The sequence below is a fragment of the Petromyzon marinus genome, chromosome 39 (genome assembly GCF_048934315.1).
Source record: "Petromyzon marinus isolate PM22_M1 ecotype Great Lakes invasive population chromosome 39, UKy_Petmar_22M1.pri1.0, whole genome shotgun sequence".
Classification (NCBI taxonomy): Eukaryota; Metazoa; Chordata; class Hyperoartia; order Petromyzontiformes; family Petromyzontidae; genus Petromyzon; species Petromyzon marinus.
In genome coordinates this window covers 162894-179880 of record NC_133705.1, presented here as the reverse complement: position 1 = coordinate 179880, position 16987 = coordinate 162894, and positions in this window count along the sequence as shown.

The following is a 16987-nucleotide window of genomic DNA, read 5'->3' as shown; positions in this document are numbered from 1 at the left end:
GAATCCTGTCTGCATTAACCACACGTACTTGTGGTGAACATGCAAACATGCTCTGATAATATATGCATTGTCTTTGAAACTGATTAGTCCACACCAGGAAGGTCCCATATTCTACTTTTCCACGTTGACCAGATGTGTTGGAAGAGCCGGCTGAAAGCCACACTTTGCTGCATCACACGTGACTTGCCGATCAGCTAACTGTGGTGTGCCCATTTAGCGACCTCTGGTCTGTGAGTTCAGTTTACTAACCATTAACAGCATGGCAGCTTTCTAATTGGCTTGTGTGACAATTAACCCATGTCATTATCTCTTGCACAGCCTGAAATAAGTTTTGGCGTCAGGGATGGAAATTATGACTCACCCACCTGCACCTGCCTTGTGCTCCCAGACACCTAAGGACCTTACTACCGCTGTGAGAAATTGACGGGCGTAGACTGCTGCATGGCGATGATGTATTCACGTCGTTCCTGCTGTTTTCCTCTTTTGCTAGGTGATGCAATTGGTGTGCCAACACCTCCAGATGCAGTTCCTGAAGGACGTGGGCATTCGGGACATGTTCGTTTTGCCTGTGATGAATGAGTTTGTCCAAACACACAGGGAAGTCAGCCTGTTCATCGAGGTGCGTTTCCCATGTTTATTTCACTCGATTGGTCGTCTGTTTGCAAGGTCATGCTCTGCCCAGAGGTCACCCACTGAGATTTTTTTTACCGTAACATTACCGTCACTTGGGTTTGGTGATCGATTCAACGGGGCAAAAATATTTGTAAGAAGCGTAAACATGGCAACGTGATCATTGTCAGACCACGGAGGACCTTCAGAATGCCGAGTATGATCTTTAAATTGATCCTGGACTCGTTCGGGGGATATTTGAACAATTTGAATATTGGGGCGATATCGTCTTGCTACGGGTCTGAGTGAGAAGTCTCCCAGCGGTTTTTTGAGTCCATAATCGAGATTTTTGGGTTAGAGCACGTAAACATGCACTCAATAATACACTAAATATGCACTATTTATTTATATATACAGTGAGGGAAAAAAGTATTTGATCCCCTGCTGATTTTGTACGTTTGCCCACTGACAAAGAAATTAGCAGTCTATAATTTTAATGGTAGGTTTATTTGAACAGTGAGAGACAGAATAACAACAACAAAATCCAGAAAAAAAGCATGTCAAAAATGTTATATATTTGACCCCCTCCCAATCAGAAAGAAATTAGGTTAGCTTTACATTTGACTGACAGTGAATCAGCAGAAGAAGCAGTCATGTTGTCTATGTGATTCCAATCAGAAGGTGACATTTTTTGTGTTAACATTAAATGAGCTTGTAGGAGAGTCCTGTCTAAAGTATCGAGTTCAAATCGGAGTAGCCTTATCCTCTCTGAGATTTAAGATAGGCTGGCCTTAAACAGAATCTGTTTAGAATTCGGAGAAGATACAGCAGAAGAAATGAGTGTGAAAGCGATGGGTATTACCTTGTGATCGCGGCATCTTTTGAGGAAGGTCAGCGTCTCGATGAGCTGTGACTTCTTGTCCCGTTGTCTGTTAAAAGCTCTAACAGATAGGTGAAAGCCCTCCCCGTAGAGGTGATCAATTCTAGATTTAAAGCTTTCGTGACTGCAAGGATCCATACTCTTTGGTTCTATTCGGTAAAGTCATGTAGGTAAATAATAAAACAACAAAAATCACGACGTTTCGGCCACAACACAAGCGGCCTTCATCAGGTGAAGGAACCAGGCTGTCTCGAGGACAGCGCTGGAGTGAAACACAGCCACGCTCAGACCGTGACCGTTAAGCTGTGTGCGAGGAAACAAGGTGCCTTGACAAAGGAATTAGCATAAAAATTAGCATTTGATTGGCTGACCTAGCATGATGAACGGTGTAGAGGTGGTATACATGTGGGTGCACATGCCGGTTGGTGCGGATTGGAATCACATAGACAACATGACTGCTTCTTCTGCTGATTCACTGTCAATCAAATGTAAAGCTAACCTGATTTCTAAATTCAACCAGCTATTAAAGAAGAACCCAGTTCCACGTATAACAAAACTCGACGTCAACAAAATCTTGATTTAAAGCTTTCGTGACTGCAGTAATTCATATTCTTAGTTTTTTCGGTAAAGTCACGTTGAAGAGAAACAACAAAATAACAAAATATATATAAAACAATAAAAAATTCTCACGACGTTTCGACCATAACTCAAACGGTCATCATCAGGTGTGTCGGTTTGCATAAATTTATTTTGAAAACGGCATATTTATTTATTTATTTATATATAAAAAAACGTTTGCGTCACGCGCAGCGATTGGCAGTTTGCCCAGGACTAGTCCATCTATTTTTTGAAAAGAGGAGGGGGGAGACGAAATTTGTTTTTATGTATGCTGTCTGAAAGCCACTGTAAGCGTGAACAATCAATCAAGAACTGAAATGATTTATCAAATCTTTCCAATGATTGCTAAGATAGAATCCATCTTCTCGGTTGAAATTGTCTCTGTGCTTGTATATGTGGATAGCCTCATGAACGAATCTCTCATGGAAGCCAGATGGCTTACAAAGAACCTCCGTCTTGGAAAAGTCAATGGCATGTGAGCCTACTGAATTAGAACAATGATCTGCTACGGCCGAGGTGTTGGTCCTACCGTGTTTAAGGTCTGCTTTATGTTCACGAATGCGGTCCGAGATATGGCGTTTGGTTTCTCCAATGTAACTACTACCACAGAGGCAACTTAGTTTGTAGACACCAGGGTATTGTATGTCCGGAATCACATCTTTTACAGACGGAACCAGATCACGGATTTTATGTAATGTGTTGAAACGGACCTGGATCTTGTGTTTATTCAAGATTTTGGAGATCTTTTTTGTGATCCCAGCAATGTAGGGTAAAGTGATGGTTTTGAAAGGCTCCTCAAGAGGGTTCTTCTTCATGGTTTGAGTGATAGCTTTGCGGATTGTATAGTCGGAGTAACCATTAGCCCTAAGAGCTTGGTGTACGTGCTTGAGTTCACTGCTTTTGTCATCTGGCCACATGGCCGGCCTGCTCTAGACCAATTCTTCGACCACATCAATTCCATACACCCAGCCATCAGATTTACCATGGAAGTCGAAATAGATGGCAAGATACCTTTTTTGGATGTCCTAATTAAAAAGAGACCTGATGGTTCAATGAGCCACTCTGTCTACAGGAAAGCTACCCATACGGATGCTTATCTGAAACCGGATTCCCACCACCATCCATCACAGAAGAATTCTCTCATCAAGACTCTGTATCATAGAGCCCAATGCATATCCGACCAGGAACACATAAGCAGTGAACTCAAGCACGTACACCAAGCTCTTAGGGCTAATGGTTACTCCGACTATACAATCCGCAAAGCTATCACTCAAACCATGAAGAAGAACCCTCTTGAGGAGCCTTTCAAAACCATCACTTTACCCTACATTGCTGGGATCACAAAAAAGATCTCCAAAATCTTGAATAAACACAAGATCCAGGTCCGTTTCAACACATTACATAAAATCCGTGATCTGGTTCCGTCTGTAAAAGATGGGATTCCGGACATACAATACCCTGGTGTCTACAAACTAAGTTGCCTCTGTGGTAGTAGTTACATTGGAGAAACCAAACGCCATATCTCGGACCGCATTCGTGAACATAAAGCAGACCTTAAACACGGTAGGACCAACACCTCGGCCGTAGCAGATCATTGTTCTAATTCAGTAGGCTCACATGCCATTGACTTTTCCAAGACGGAGGTTCTTTGTAAGCCATCTGGCTTCCATGAGAGATTCGTTCATGAGGCTATCCACATATACAAGCACAGAGACAATTTCAACCGAGAAGATGGATTCTATCTTAGCAATCATTGGAAAGATTTGATAAATCATTTCAGTTCTTGATTGATTGTTCACGCTTACAGTGGCTTTCAGACAGCATACATAAAAACAAATTTCGTCTCCCCCCTCCTCTTTTCAAAAAATAGATGGACTAGTCCTGGGCAAACTGCCAATCGCTGCGCGTGACGCAAACGTTTTTTTTTATATATAAATAAATAAATAAATATGACGTTTTCAAAATAAATTTATGCAAACCGACACACCTGATGATGACCGTTTGAGTTATGGTCGAAACGTCGTGAGAATTTTTTATTGTTTTATATATATTTTGTTATTTTGTTGTTTCTCTTCAACGTGACTTTACCGAAAAAACTAAGAATATGTCAACAAAATCGTCATTAATCAGAGTAGCACGCCGATTTCGGACAATCTGAAAACAGTACTGGCTAGGGGACTGAATTTTGCTGTCACCCCAAAACACATACCAGTAGATGATATCATCTCTCAGGTCGATGTAGCCCTCAAAGGCGTGGGACACATCCAAGCAGACGTTGCGAGAGCTGAAATAGCCACTATTCTTAAGAATGCTAAGAAACCCATTAGTAACATCAGCAAAAATGAACGCTCTGAACTCGCGAATTTAAAAAAACAGAAGTGATATAGTCATCTTCTCAGCCGATAAAGGCAACGGTACTGTAATTATGGATAAAGATTCATACAACAACAAAATCCAGAATCTGCTCAACGATGGAAGTTACTCAAAAATTAAAAATGACCCTACCAATAGCCTAGCGATAAAAACCAACAAGATCATCACAAGTTCGACCTCCCTAATCGACCCAACTAAACGTCCCTCCCTAAAACCTTCTGCTGCAAGACTCCCTAGATTCTATGGTCTTCTCAAGATCCATAAAGAAGGCACCCCACTACGACCCATCGTATCCACAATCAACTCCCCTACCTATAGACTAGCCCGTTTTCTGTCATATTCCTTGCTGCCTTTCACTGGCAAGACCGCCTCAGCAGTACTTAACTCAGCCCAATTTGTCTCTATGGTCAAAGACCTTGTACTGTCCCCTGACGATATCCTTGTCAGCTTCGATGTGGTCTCTTTGTTCACCAAGGTCCCAGTACCTGATACCATTGAAATAATTGAAAATTTGGTCCAACATGGACTAGACGCCGATACACCTGCACTGGTTAGGCACTGCCTCAACAATACCTACTTTACTTGGAATGGCTCCTTCTACAAACAAAATGAGGGTACCCCCATGGGTTCCCCCTTGTCACCAGTGATAGCCAATATTTTCATGGAGAAATTTGAATCGGACGCCATCCAGACTTCCACCCTCAGACCTTCCCAGGGGAAGAGATATGTGGATGACACTTTCGTCATTTGGCCACATAGCCTCCCAGCTTTGAGCTTTTCCTACACCACATCAATTCCAGACAATCCCGCCATCAAATTCACCATGGAAGTGGAGAAAGATGGCAAGCTACCATTCTTAGATGTTCTGTTTCAGAGGAGACCTGATGGCTCATTGGGGCATTCTGTCTGCAGGAAACCCACCCACACAGATTCCTACTTGAAGCCTGATTCCCACCACCACCCAGCCCAAAAGAATAATCTCATCAAAACTGTATACCATTGGGTTCATTGCATTTCGGACCAACACCACCTGACCAGTGAATTAAAACATGTGCACCTGGCCCTCAAAAGGAATGGATATTCTGACCGTACCATCCGCCAAGCTGTTTCTCCCTCCATACAGAAACAACCACTTGATACTCTGGTCAAAACCATCACACTACCATATATAGCAGGCGTTACTAAAAAGATTTCCAAAATTCTAAACAAACACAAGATCCAGGTCCGGTTCAATACAGTACACAAAATTCGTGATCTTATCCCATCCGTGAAGGATGTCATTCCTGACTTACAGTACCCCGGGGTTTACAAATTGAGTTGTACCTGTGGTGATTGCTATATCGGGGAGACAAAGCGACATGTCTCTGACCGAATTCGCGAGCACAAATCAGATTTGAAACACGGCAGAACGAATTCTTCTGCTGTGGCTGATCATTGTCACAACGCTATGGGTGATCATGAGATTGTCGTCTCCGATACCAAGGTTCTCTGTAAACCTATAGGTTATCACCAGAGATGTGTTCACCAAGCCATTCAGATATACAAATACAGGCATACCTTCAACCGAGAGGATAGTTTCAAATTAAGCAACCACTGGAAGGACGTTTTAAATCATACCAAACGTCAACTAATTTCTAACAGCAATTTCAAGTAGTGGTATACCAAGCATATTCCTTCCGAACTTTCTATTTCCCTTTTTTCTACTTCCCCCTTACAGCACATTCTTGCCGATCTTTAATTTTTCTATTTTTTTCCCGTTTCTATTGCACACACACAGTGGCCCATCCCCCGCACCCTCTACACAACAAAAGACGGATTAACTCAGCCCCGCACCCCACTAAGGTCCCCCTACATGGCTCCTCCCCCCCCCCTCCCTTAACCTGTATATAAGCCAGAGGTTCCCAGAGCCTCGCCACTTGGTGCAGCGATTTTTTGCTGTGACTGTTTCCACCTGAAGATGGAAGCCTGTGTTGCCTTCGAAACGTCGTGTTTTAATTTTTTCTTTTATTTAATTTTAATTTATTTTTTACCTACGTGACTTAACCGAATAAAACCAAAGATTATAAAATAAAACCCCAATTCAGGACCTTACTGTGTGGATTTCTTGGAGTAAGTCTTTTATTATTATAAAGAATTACAGGGGCTGTTTGATGACACGACTAGCGAGCTGGCTTGCACTGCGGGGAACTTAATATTCAATTTGGATTCTGCAACCCTCAATGGCCTTTTTAAGTTCCATTTATGCATGTAAAACTCGCACAAACAACCATACCCAGAAACCCATAGACTCCAACAGAGACCCATGCATTCCTACAGACACTCAGACTCACACGGCAACCCCATAGACTCACTCAGAGTCCTTTTGACATGCACAGAGACCAATAGCCTCACACAGAGATCCATACACTCAAGAGACCCAAAAACTCACACAGAAATCCATAGATTCGCACAGAGGTCAATAGAATTTTAATCTGAATATTTATTTATACTGGATGAATCTGATGAGCTATGACGATCTGTTTTCACAGACGTCCAATCGGGCGGGTCAGAATATAACAAAAATACAATACAAAAACACGACAGGAAAGGTAAACAAATTGTTTAAATATATACAAATTAAACTGAACTGTTTTTATCTTACCATAGACTAAAATAAACCTGTTGGACTCGCACAGAGACCTTAACCACTAAACCTCGAACAAATAAAACCCTCTAAACCTCTAAACCCCGTAACTATCTAAATCCCTAACCATTTAAACCCATAACCATCTAAACCGCTAACCCTCTCAAACCCTTTACCCTTAAAACCCTAACCCACCAAAAACCCCTCACTCTCCAAACCCCTTAGTCTTTTAACCCTAACCTTCGAAGCCATTAAAAACCAAACCCTCAACCCTCTGAATCCCTAACCCTCTTAACCTTGAAACTCTATCCTTCTAAAACCCTAAATCCCTAATCTAAATACCAACCAATCTAAACCACAACCCTCTAATGAACTAACCCTCTGAACTCATAACCTTCTAAATCCTCAACTTCTAAAACCCTAACCCTCAAAACCCTAACGTTCTAAAACCCTAAATCCCTAATCTAATCCCAACACATTTAAACCCCAACCCTCTAAAGAACTAACCCTCTAGATGCCTAACCCTTAAAACACCCATACCCCTAAAATGCTAACCCTCTAAACACATAACCCACTAAACCCCTAACTCTCTAAACCCATAAATGTTTTTTTGGGGTTAGATTGTGTAAATATAAATGTGTCATTAAACCAGCCACCACCCGACACAGCCAATTAGGAAAATTTGTCACATCAACAAAAAGTGCCATTTAGTGTTGGAGACTAACCCAATATTAGTTGTGAAAGTCTAGGTGTTAAACCCTCTAAACTCTCTAACCACTAAACCCCTAACACTCTAAATCCCTAACCCTTGAAACCCCTATACCTCTAAACCCCTAAACACATACCCTTATAACCTCCTCAACTCCTAACCATCTAAACCATTCAACCTCTAACAATCGAAACCCATAAACCTCTAAACCCTCTAAACTCAAAACGTTCTAAACTCTAACCCTCTAAACACCAAATCCTATAAAGGACTTTACCCTGAAGACTCCAACCGTCTAAACACCTCACCCTTTAGAACCCTAACCCATAAACCCCAAAAACTCTTAACTGTCTAAACCCTTAACCTTCTAAACCAGACATGGGCAAAGTACGGCCCCCGGGCCGTATACGGCCCCGTTGGGATTTTTAATCCGGCCCGCCGAACTTGTACAATTATTATTATTAAATTAAATTTTACCTTTCTCCTGTAATGCCCCCATTTCCCCATTAGATGGCGCACTTTGACCGGGAGTTACGACATGTTTTTGTATTGTTCATGTTCATGCAATTTGTTAAATTGCCTTGCAAATAAATGCTTTGCTACCTGTTAAAGGCCAAATCCTTTCATGTTATTATTTTTACACGACATTTATATTAGTTCACACAAACACTCCATCCATCTGTTCCTGGCCCGGCCCCTCTGTCAAATTTTAGAACCCATTGTGGCCCGCGAGTCAAAAAATTTGCCCACCCCTGTTCTAAACCCTTAAACCCCAAACTGTCTAGACCCCTAAACCTGTAAAACCATAACCCTTTAAACCCCTCGCCTTATAAACCTCTAATCCCCGAAACACTGAAACCTCTAAACCAAAAACCTTCTAAAACTCGTAACCTTGTAAACCACAACACCGAGCAATCAAAACCCATAAACCCCCTAAACCTCTAAACACCGACAGTAACTCTAAACCCTTAACCCTCTAAACCCATAACCTTCTAAACTCTACTAAATAAAAACCTCAACCCCTTCACCCTTAAAACCCTATCCGTCTAAACTCCTCACCCTTTGAAATCCTAACCCAAATACCCCGAAAACCCCAACCCTCTAAACCCCTCACCCTCTAATCCCCTAACCCTCTACACCCTTAACCCACTAAAACCCTAACCCTCAAAACCCCTAATATGCTCAACCCCTAAACATCATAACCCTTAAAACCACCCAAACCTCTAAACTGCTTACCCCCTAAAAGCCCCAAAACCTCTAAACCCCTAAGTCCATAACCTTATAAACTCCTAACCCTCTAAACCACTAACCCTTTAACAATCAAACCCCATAAACCCCTAATTCTCTAAATCGAGAACCCTCTAAAACCACAACCTTCTAAACTGTAACCCTCTAGAACTCAACCCTCAAAACCCCTTTACCCTTAAAACCATAACAGTCTAAACCCATCACCCTCTAAAATCCTAACCCATAAACCCCCAAACCTCTAACCCACTGAACCCCTAACCTAAACCCTTAAACACAACATCTTTAAACCCAAAACCCTCTAAATCCCTAACCCTCTTAACCCCTCTACCCTTAAAACCATAACCCTCTGAACCCCTAAACCCCTAACTCTTTAAACCCCTATACCCCTAATAGCCTAATCCTCTAAACACCTAGCCCTTTAAACCCCTTTACCCTTAAAACCCTAACCCTCTAAACCCCTAACTCTAGAATCCCCTAAACCCCTAACACTCTCAACCCCTAAACCCTATAACCCTCAAAATACCTAAACATATAAACCCCGTATCCCCAAAATACCCCAAAACCTCCAAACCCATAACTTTATAAACCCCTAACCCTCTAAACCCCTAGCTCTTTGTGTAGTGTGTGGTGGGTGTCACGGGGTGGGTGGGTGCAGGGTGTGTGTGGTGGGTGGTGGGTATCACAGGGGGGTGTATGTGTGGAGTGTGCGTGGTGGGTGTGGTGATAGTGGTCGTGGTTCACAACTATCCATGACCACCACCTCTACTGTGTGGTGGACCGGCCACCATACAGCAGCGCGCGTCGGAGGAGTGCACGGATGGTTCTCCCTATGCGGGCCAGGCCCCCTCGCTTCCTCTTCTCCTCCTGCATCACCATCGCCTGATCCTCTTTCCTTGTCATCTCCTCCTCCACCACCATCTCCTGCACCACCATCTCCTGCTCCTTCTTCGTCTCCACCTCCTCTGTCTCCCCCCCCATCTCCTCTTCGTCCTGCACCACCAGCTCCTCCACCCGGGTTTCCTCCTCCTGCATCACCAGCTCCTCCACCCGGGTCTCCTCCTCCTGCACCACCAGCTCCTCCACCCAGGTCTCCTCCTGCACCACCAGCTCCTCCACCCGGGTCTCCTGCACCACCAGCTCCTCCACCCGGGTCTCCTCCTGCACCACCAGCTCCTCCACCCAGGTCTCCTCCTGCACCACCAGCTCCTCCAGCAGAGTCTCCTCCTCCTGTACCACCAGCTCCTCCACCAGGGTCTCCTCCTGCACCACCAGCTCCTCCACCATGGTCTCCTCTTCCACCACAACCGTCAGCTTACATTTAGAGGCCAGGGCAAATGCGGAGGATGGGGGCAGCGCCGGCTCCGCTCTGTGAAGAGATGCGCACGACACCGTTCCAACTTCCTGCTACAGCAGAGATCGCAGTCCCCCCCCCCCCCACCATCATCCGCGTACGGACTAACTGTGTGCGGAGATATATTAACCAGGTTAATAACGCTGCAATAATGCAGCATACCATGCCCATCGTGGGTCTGGTTACAGAATCGTCATTAGTCTTGCGATATCACACTGGATGAAGGGCTACATGGCAAAGATATGGCTGCCTCATTATTTGTCCTCACCCAGGAACCAATTATAAAAATACATCCGTATATAACTGAATGTATACGTGGGGTTTGAACTGTACATGTGTTCGTTTGCAGGCAGCAGGGCTGGAACTCGGTCAAAGAGGGACCTGGGTTTGATTCCCATACTTGGGCCACTTCTCCGTGTGGAATGTGGAGTGTGTTCTACCCCCCCCCCCTCGTTTTGTCCTGCATTGGTTTCCAAAATCAGAATACATTATTTAGACTGGATGAAGAGGAATCCGATAAGCTATGAAGCTCTTCCTTTACAGATATGCAGTCGAGGCACAGCGTCAGCAAGTTACAACAACAAACAAAAGGAGTGCAACGTGTAAAAATGTAAGCAAGTCACAAAAAATTGAGCACATAAGCACAAAGTACATAAAATCCGGCCAGATTTTCAACACTAAATGTAAACTTGGGCAAGGCAGCAAAACATCAACAAAACAGCCCCAGACCCCACCAAGACAACACACAGTCCCTCAATAAAATTGTACATTAAAATGTAACTTTCATTCCTTTGGGTTTGGCATTTTCCTCCACGTAACTGAACCCTGACACACGCAACGCAACCAGTGTTGGATGGACATCCTCGCCAGTGTTAGAAATTGAACCTCCAAATCACTCAATTGGGATCGCATAGCAGCAGTAGCAAAAGCAAATTTGTTCTGTACTGCAAACAACTTGGCAGGACTCTACTGAAAAAGAGTCTTGAGACTGAGTGAGGCTCATGCTGGCTAAATAAGGGTAGTAGTAATAAATGTAAATACATTAACAGGAGCAGAGCCGTCCCCCGGGTACGGTGTACTGGGGAAACCGCCCCAGGCACCGTGCTTTTGGTGGCCCTGTGCTTCGATGTTACGGTGTCAGACGTAAAATGTCTTTTTAACACGTAGGCTTTCGCACCAGATTGGCTCACAAATGATGACATCACATTCACATTTATCACTATTTAAGACCGAAACAGGAGTATTTCTCCACAATTCTGGCCGTCACCTTATGAGGCTGGTTGCAATCCCCGGCAAAATGTCGTATTCGAATAGTAAATGTGGTGGGTTTACTTTCCAACACACTGGTGTGCTGATCTAGTAACTAATTGGCACATTTTGTTTACATGATACACCTTACTAATTGGCTGTGTTGGGTGGTGGTGAGTTTAACAACACATGTATATCTATGCGATCTAACCGAAACAACCCCTGTATTGTTGGTAATACTTCCGATTTAATTGTGACTTGCCCTGGGCCCCACACCTCCCTATGGACTGCCTTGAACATTGGACAAGCAGCTCATGGCTTACCGTCGCTCAGCAGCTCCAAAACACTGTACACTGCCAGGAGCAGTGATGGCGGTGGCGTTGCTGGTGGTGCTGGTGGCCACGGTCCGGAGCCAGCTGTGACCCAGCGCCTGCGCTGGCGTCATGCGACAATCCGGATCCCATCTGTTGAGAGACGCACCGGGGTCACACGCAGCGCACGTGGTGAGAGAGGCGTGGTGAGAGGATTGACGTTCCTTCCCTTCTCCCACGAGGTCCAGGATCGCACGGCATCAGCGGTAGTCGCGGTAGCAGCGGCAATCCTTCAATACGCAGTACTCTAAAAATGCCCTGAGCCTCGCACTGCCGAGGATCATCTTTAACGGACCTCCAAAGAGGGCGATCTTAACACCGGTGGTACTGGTTATCGGCAGGTTCACTCAGCTCCACATCTTCCTGGTGATCGGTGGAGGGCGTTCGTTGATCACCTTGGTGGGAGAAATCCTCATGGGGAGGGGGGAGGTGGTGGGGGATGATTCTTACCGCAGGCAGGAGCTGACAAAGTCAACAAACTCCGGGTCGTGGCTTTTGAGTGCCCCGTGAAGTGACAAGCTCCCTGGCACCCTTCTATTGACTGGGGAGAACATCATGCCCAAACGATCTGCAGGAGACATGCACAGCAGGAGAGACACACAGTCACCAACCACCACTTTGCCCACCTACCCACTTGCCCACGTGCCCATTTACCCACCCACTCACCCAAGGAATTGAAAATACAAAGAGGCCCCCCCCCCCATGGCCACCCCCCCAAAAAGAACTACAACAGCTCCAGGCCACACCCTAACACTGAATCCGGCCGGTTGCTCGCCCCACCCTTCAACTCACCAAAGTAGTGCATTCCGTCAGGAGCTGCATCCATCATGCATCTTGGAGGCAACCCGAGGATCTGCACATGGTTGAGATAAAGGCAAAAGTCACCCGTGTAGCCGCAGCAGACTGTAGGGGCAAGTGCTTTTAGTAGTGAGTAGAAACAGCAGCAGCAACAGTAGCGGCACCTGTTGAGGGCCAGGACTGTGGCACACACAGAGAGGGGATGGTTGGCCATATTGAAGCAGGTACACACGGCACCAGGTACTCATTTGAGGCTGATTTGTACTAGGGGATGCCCAGTACCGGTTCAGATAATCATCACTGATGTTGGCCGTGAATTGGAATCAAACTCGCATTACCGGGTTTGTAGCTGAGCACGCTAATTGCTACACCACTGCTCCCCCCACACGTACAAGACACACACGTGTACACACATAAAACATACGATGGCTGCCATTCGCCAGATCACCAAGTAGCCAATCGCCCCCCCTCTCCTGGCTCCCCCCCCCCCATAGCCTACAACTTCAAGAAAGGAGGGGGGAATCACGAGCGGGTGAACGCCCAGTTGGAAATACCTCCATGCAGCACGGGAGGTGGTCGTCGCGGCTGTCCGAATGGAATAATTCCCTGCCGGTTGCCAACTCCGCCACTGTGCAGCCCAGTGCCCACATGTCCACTGCACACGTTAATCTGTAGCCCAGCAATACCTCCGGAGATAGGTATGGCAGGGTCCCACCAACATGCAGAGCTGCACAACAACAACAAATATATATATACGTGTGTGTGTATACTCACTGTGTCATGAACAGCATCGTTATCACACACTGTCACATGTACAGACACTAAGAGACTTGCACACACACACACACACACTGGAACACAGACACACCCACACGCAGAAACTCACACCCACACGCAGAAACTCACACCCAGGTGAGGTTACTCACGTTGCCTTTTCACAAAAAAGCTGGTGCCGAAGTCCGTGACCCTGACGGTGCCAGTCACGGTATCCTTGAGTAGAACATTTTCCTAAAGGAAGAAAGGCAGAAGGAATTCACACTCGGAGGTTACGCCGATAGCATTCAGCCAGCAGTGGATCAATTACGTACCACGGTACAAGCTAAACAGGGAACTAGGTGAGGCGTAGCACCGTCATCAACCTTGAGTCAAGTGCAACATTCGCTGTTTTCTGACAGCTGCCACTGGGGGTGCCCCTTTCAAATGCGTCAAGATGAGCGATGTTAGTCGAGGCTCATCACATTTAAAGCTCTCTGAAGCACCATCTAAGTAAAAGGGTGCAGCTCTATAGACAACTTATCATAGATGCTCACAGCTGCCCGATAACGAGTTACGGACCAAAAACCACAATCAAGGGCGCACGGATTTCGTGACGCTTTCCACCGCGCGTTTGTCTTGGGAAGCTGACAATGAGCAGCTGTCTGTTCAAACGCGTATTTGGCACGTTTTGAAATTCATTCTTTTCAGCTCCGGTTTGTATTTCCCAAAGTTTGGGGCAACGCTGTGATCTACATTGCTGGTTTTATCTGTGGTGAGTCCCGCAATAGCGACACGACTCTACACGACAGTTGAATTCATACCAGATCATCACCAGAGGTAACGTGACCCTGCTTCCTTCCAGATAGACGGACAGAGCTAACACATCGACCCTGTGACCAACGTGGTTAGTTTTCTCTATGGACCGAGTCCCCAATAATGACACAACTCCGGAACAAAGTCGCGCTGAATGCTGTGTCCACTCACTGGCTTGATGTCTGCATGGATGATGCTCCTGGCCTTGGTGTGGCAAAGGAACTTGAGGATGCCCCTGGTGTAAGTTTTCACCATCCCCATGTGCAATTTCCGGAGCCTCCCTTCCGTAATCACATCATAGAGGCTCTCCCTGTGAAAGAGGCAGCAGCAGCAACAACAATGACAACAACGAACCAGCGTCAGTGTCATACCCTGCAATACTGCGTGGATTCTGATAACGACAATATTAATATTCTATTTGCACATTCACGACTAATATGATTCATAGCTCAGTGTGGGTTTAGGTCATCGGTTTGCTGATAAACCAAATCAGTTAGCACATTTGTCCACTTGCTTTCATTGGCTCTGTTTCCGGGTGGTGGAATTATCCATTAGGAGATACAAACTCCACAGAGAAAGGCGTCCGAGTTGAGAATCGAACTCAGGGATTTTCACCGAGGGGCTCAAGCATTACCACTGCGCTGATCGAGTGGAGGCGTGGCTATATAAAAGTGGGCGGGGCTGATTGAGAAAAGAGGCGTGGCCTCGTGCACCCGGGACACATGACAGCTCCACAGTATCACAATGCGTGGGTGGCACAGGAATCCCAAAAGTAACATCTAGCCCCGGTGGTGTGACGTTATCACCCTCCCCTGGTGTGGAAGAGATCGGGGCTTTGATCCCGACCGTGACGCATGTATATTTTGAGTTTGCATGTTCTACCCCTGGTCACGTGGATTTTTCTCCGGGTTCTCTGGTTTGTCCCTCCACATTTAGAAACTTGCTTTTAGAGTATTTGGCTACTATACATTTCCACATCAGCCACTTTTTTTAGCTATCATTTGTAGCCAGGCCGCTTGTGAAAAATAACTGATAGGGCAGTGGGCTTTACCTGTTAAATAAAAGTTTTAGTTTAGCTAATGAAGTTAACCACGCTATGGGGGGGGGGGGGGGGCGGTGGGAACACATGGTACGTACTTCAACAGCTCCAGGACAATGCAGTGGTGTCCTCTGAAGTCAAAATGGTTCAGGACTTTGATGACGTTGTAGTCCTCATCACTGCCCTCGCCCTGAAGTTCCAGAGCCATCTGGAGCTCCTTTCTCTGAAATTTATCATGCTTGGAGCTGTGCAGAGAAAATCCACAAATGAATCATGACTTAGACTTGCTTAAGGAATGACCAGAAACAAATTCTATTCAGAATTAATGAATAAATATTAGTTCCCCAAGTGTAATGGCATTGTGAGTTCCAGTAGTGCGCTCATGGAAGGTTCCAGAAAGGATCGGGAAGAGGATCAAATAAGCAAGGGATAGAAGGGGGTTTGGGGTGCTGCCTGAACGTAGTGATTCCCTAATGTGTGAATTGAACCGACTCCGAGCATGGCCCCAGCCACACTCAGGATTCCCAGGAGCTGAGCCAAGCCACGGCTGAGCCACTCATGTATCTTTAACAGCAGCTGAGCGGCTCAAGCCTGGGCCAAACCACGGCTGAGCTAGAGCTGAGCCTGAGTTTTAAAGACTGAGCCACAGCTGAGTCGTGACTGAATGTGGCTCTCACAGAGCAAGGCATTATAACGTGGAATATCATGGGACCTCCTTTGCCAGTACCAAAATATCAGAATATATTTTCTCCTTTTTTCTAGCAAGAAAACAGGTGTTAAGATGTTAAAACACCAAACTGAAACCTTTTACAAGGAATAATGTCTGCATTAACCACAATACTTGTGGTCAGAATGCAAACAAAAAACATACTCTGATAATATATGCATTGTCTTTGAAACTGATTGGTCCACACCAGAAACACCTTTCTTTTGAGCCTCGTCTCAAAAACGGTGTTAGACCAGGGGACGCCAAAAGGCGTACAGCACAAAGACAAGCGTTTTCAGAGTAATGAGAGCTCGGGGTGAATGGCTACATCATGGGACCTCCTTTGGGAGTATATTTTGGTACTGGCAAAGGAGGTCCCATGATGTAGCTGCTATAACGCAGAACGCACACGTTATAACACGGAACGCGCCCGTTATGACATGGGACAACTCCATTACAGTGTGGAACACGCCTTTTATAGCGTGGAACGTGCCCATGATAACGTGGAAGGCTCCCGTTATAACGCGGACCGCACCCATTATAATCCGGAATGCTTCTGTTCTAATGCAGGAAAGCGCCCATTATAACGTGGAATGTGCCCACAATAAAATTGCACAGCTGAGCGGTATGACACAGTAGGCGGAATGCGGAATGATCACGTGACGTGACAGCATGCCCTCCGTTATTGGTCTCTTCACATCACTGTGTGCATGTATTATATCTTGCAAAACTTTATCGTTACATTATATATGGGGATATTATGTTTGCTTAATGTGCTTTCCCTTAACGTGGCACTTTTCAGGAATGCCTCTACTAGGTTAAATGAAGACTTAATGTAATGTAAGAGT